Raw genomic sequence first — 4,624 nt, 5'->3', positions numbered from 1 at the left:
CTTTCTCGTTCAACTTGGAAGTAATTTGCACTCTTGTGTTTTTCAAAAAGTTCAAATTGCATCCATCCTATGGGCTCATTCACTGTCATACAATTTTGATACTTTTTGAAAAACTCACTTCTGCAAATTATATCCAAATTGAACTCGAAGTCTTACGATAACCTGCATTAACTTGCATTTTGACTCATAAACTGAGATTTACCGACAACCGACAAAGATCGAAATTATGTGACAACTGACAAAGTGATTAAATTTTAACTGACAACCGACATGCGGATCCCGCATTCAGACCCTCTTTCACATGCATTTCACGGAAAAATAAATAGGCAATTTACGGTTCACGAAAATACCACTTACCACCCTCATTCCACTCCTTTTTTGTTTTTTTGTACGACGTAACCTCTTATTTGATCTTGGGGTCCCCATTGTTGTGAGGATGAAAAAAAGAAAACAAGTTGATTCCGAATGACAGAAATAGTCATTACTTTTCAAATACTGAAAATAACAAGATATCGAGTGAATTCGTTACTAGTAGGTACGAGAAATAATTTCATAGTTGCTTCTCTAAAACTTCTCTAATATTGATTTCGAATAATATGCGAGAACACTTCGATTGTTAGTTTCTGATGTATTCAGCGAAAATATCCTTGATAAATGCTGCAGGAGAATTTGATCTCTCTATAAACTGTATTTCGTTATGAAAAACCTTCATTCTTATGTGAGAAGAGCTTACCCTACTTTGGTTTCATTACTCTTGATTTCATATCATTTTGTTTATTACTTCTTATTTAATTGCCTTTTGTCTGAGATTCTCCACATTTTTTTTCTTTAGAACTAGCAAAGCTTACCTGTGTTCCACTTTTGCTTTGATTTTACCTCTGTCAGTGGTTTACCTAGTCTTTTGAGGACAATTGGAATTAATTGTACCGCTGTGGTCTAATTAGAATCTTGGAGTAAGGCCGTGATCGGCGAAACATGGGTATAAAACCAAAATAAAAGCTACATTGGGACTAATTGCAATGTTCCTGCTCAATTAAAATGGTGTAAAGTTGCTGAGTATACTTTTAAAAACAGTATTAAGATAAGTTAAAACTAGGTAACTGAGCTTTGCAAAAGGTTTCTCATACATTCCTTTCCATGCTTTTATTTCTAGATGGCTTGATAACAATAAAATAATTCATCTCCCAGAAAGGGTTTTCTCAGAACTCACAAAGTTACAATGGCTGTAAGTTTATTGCTACATGTAAACTAAAAAAAAATTATATAGATAGGCGCCTAGTTACTCTACAAAGATTTGTTTGAGTTAGTTAATAAATGACTCGCAAAGCTCAGCGTTTTAAATGATATCTCAAAAGTAAATGATAACCCTGTAAGGTCTACAATTCAATTGCATTTGGAGCTTGATCTTCTAAGCTTAAGACTAAATTCCATTCCAATACATATATAGATTTTTTTTTTGGGGGGGGGGGAGGGGTGGGGGTGGAGGGTAAAACGTAACCTCTTATTTGGATCTTGGGGTCCCAGTTTTGGTGGGGGAAAAACACATAATAATAATAATAGTATTAATAATAATGATGATAATAATAATAATAATAATAATAATAATAATAATAATAATAATAATAATTACAACGCTAAGGCTAACGAGACAATAATAATAGTAGCAAATAATGGTAATAGGACTGGGTGGAGTACAATTCAGGGAGTAATTGGGAGTGTAATTTCAAAATAGGCCGAGTGGGAAGTGCGAGGTCAATTTGAAATTTCCAGCAGATGATGGTGATTAAAATGTTTATAGCTAAATGAAACCCTTAAAATAACAATTCCCAAAAGACCTGAAGGCAAGAAGCAAGCGTGTATGACTCAGGGTAATATTTTGAACAAATTGATCACATGAGGCAACTGAAAGAAAAAACAATATGTAAATATCAAAAACCAAAAGTTGGATAGAGAAATCAGAAATGATTGTAAGAAAGAAAATGAACAAATGGTTCAATGTTCACTGTTCAATGTACAGAAATAATGGTTATAGAGATACAATTAAAAACTAAAGAAATGCATAAGAAAGTCAAACAAGCCACAGTGACAATGCTGGGTGCATCAAAGATAAAGATGAGAACAGCTTGTTTCACGAAGGAGAGATTGCGCAAAGATGGGGAGAGAGTATGTGACAGAATTGTATGATGACGATAGAGAACCAATTCCACAGTTTCAGGCATCAACCGCGCAAAAGTTCCTGACAGAAAAACTTGAGCATGTAATGCATCTAATGAAAAATGGAAAAGCAACAGGCCCAGACAATATTCTGGCTGATGCACTGAAAGCCTTATGTCAGCAAAACATAAAGACCATTACAGATTTGTGCAATATAATCTACAACACCGGCCATATACTAACGGATTATTATTTATTTATTCATGTACTTAACTTTATTTATACACGGATAAAACATCAGGACTTAAAGTAAAACCTAAATTGTCTTAATTACATTGCTAAGTTGCTAATCTACTACTAATTAAATCTAATAACAACAAAAAAAAAATCAATAACAAAGTGCCCGCTTTCCTTGCTTGCCGTGTGATTAACTTTATTATTAAAAAGGAAACCCCTACAGCCGGATTTGAAACTAGCAAGCGTTTGTGCTTGCCGCAGATTGGTAGGCAAGCTGTTCCACAGCACCGCACCACTATAGCTGAAACTGTTTTTTTGAAAATTGGTGCGGGGGAGTGGAGAAGCTAGCTTGCCCTAACAATTCCTAAGAGAATAGTAGATGTTGAACTCCGATCAGTAAACATTGATTTGAGATAATCAGGGGCGATCGAGATCATTGAGGGATTTATAGACCATAGTGGCTGTTTTCAATTCTCGTTAAAGACTAAGTTTCTGCCAGCCAAGTCTAACAAAGAGATTATCCGCATTGGCATCATATGAAGAAGAGGTGAAAATGCGGGCAGCGCGATTCTGTAGTTTTTGTAGTTTAATTGAAAGAGATTTATTGCAATTCTCCCATACGACACTACAGTAATCAAAATGAGGTTGAACTAAAGCATTATAGATGCATAGGAGCGTTTCGAAAGGAAAAAAAGACCTGCTTCTCTTCAAGATGCCATTGCAGGAATCAATTTTTTTGGAAATATGTTAATATGTTCGATATGTACATTCCAAGTTAAGTTTTAATCTATACATACTCCAAGATATTTCATAAATTCTATTTGTTTTATAGAGTTGCTGTCAATAGTAAAAAACGGGAGTCTAAAAAGTATTTAATCTTTGCCTCGAACCAATCAGCATAAACTCAGTCTTTGACTTATTGAGAGTGAGGTTATTTGCCGTTAACCATTCAGGATATGAAGAGATCGATCTTTATTCCAATACCTTAGAAGCCGAAGGCACAAAAATGCTCTGAATACTGAACCATAAGTCTCATGAGCCATGTAACCAAATCGTTGCTTAAAATAATACAAGTCAGAATAGCAACCAAGATCGATCAAGAAGTCAACATTTTACAAAGTGGATTATTCAGATCAAAAATGGATAGGTGAGAAAAAGTCTTCAATCTAAGAACAAAGGTCGGTACTGGAGTACTGTTGTCCTATGTGGCATTCCTCTCTCTGTCCAGCTCTCAAAAAGAATCGAGAGAGTGAAAAAATGTGCGTTACGCATCATTTTTCCTGCCTCCTGATTACGAAGACGTTTTGAAACTGTCCGGCTGCACGACTCGGTGCACACGACGAGATCTCTTGTGTGCGAAAACCTTTGAAAAGATCAAGGAGCTTGGGTCACGCCTTCATCATCTTATGCCACCGACTCGGGCACATGCGCACGGCTGCTGCCTACGCTTTAACGACAGGCCATCGCTGATGAAACGTAAAACAGAGCGCTTTAAGAAAAGTTTCTTCCCCCACATGAGATTTAAAGCTCATGGTCTCTAGCTGGATATTTTCCAACATTATTAATTATCTGTAGTAAACTTTTTATCATATCGAAATTGTAGGCTGTAAATTCGGATTAATTTAAAAATGTAAAAAAAAAAAAGTAAATTCAAAGTAATTTTAAAATGTAAGGCCCAGTCCCATCAAGTTGGGAAGTTGTACAATTTTACAAAGTTTATTCTTATGCGCAACGTTTTATAATAAAATGCTATTATTATTATTATTATTATTATTATTATTATTATTATTATTATTATTATTATTTATATTATCATTATCATTATCATTATTATTATTGATTAGAAAGACAAACGCAACTAGATTCATTTTGGCAACGTTTCGACATCGTCCGATGTCATCGTTAGGCAATGAATTTTAATCGGATGAAGTATAACTTATAGTACAATAACAATAGAACAATATATACAACAGTACGCTAACAATAAGTGTGAATTCTAAGTAAATAGTTTTGTCCTGACAGAGTCTGACTGCACATTAAGTGATGGTTTCAATTCTTTGATGTAGAACATCTCATGAATTAAGCAGTCAAATTTCGATGCGCATTTCTTTATGACACTAAAACTCGCCGCTGCATGGGGGTGCTGTTGCTTGGCCATGAGGCAGTGTGGCCCAGTGGTTAGGGCGCTTGCCTTGAGATCTGGAGATCCCGGGTTCAAGACCCGCTCTGACCA

General features: G+C 35.3%; 1 pseudogene; it reads right to left on the bottom strand.

The window, feature by feature from the left end:
- Window positions 1-2,511: 2,511 nt before the first annotated feature.
- Window positions 2,512-3,291, bottom strand: LOC138048585 (uncharacterized; annotated as a pseudogene).
- Window positions 3,292-4,624: the final 1,333 nt, after the last annotated feature.

The sequence above is a fragment of the Montipora capricornis genome, chromosome 5, assembly GCF_036669925.1.
Source record: "Montipora capricornis isolate CH-2021 chromosome 5, ASM3666992v2, whole genome shotgun sequence".
Lineage (NCBI taxonomy): Eukaryota > Metazoa > Cnidaria > Anthozoa > Scleractinia > Acroporidae > Montipora > Montipora capricornis.
Note: the sequence above shows the minus strand (reverse complement) of the source record. Positions and strands in the feature narration are given on the sequence as shown.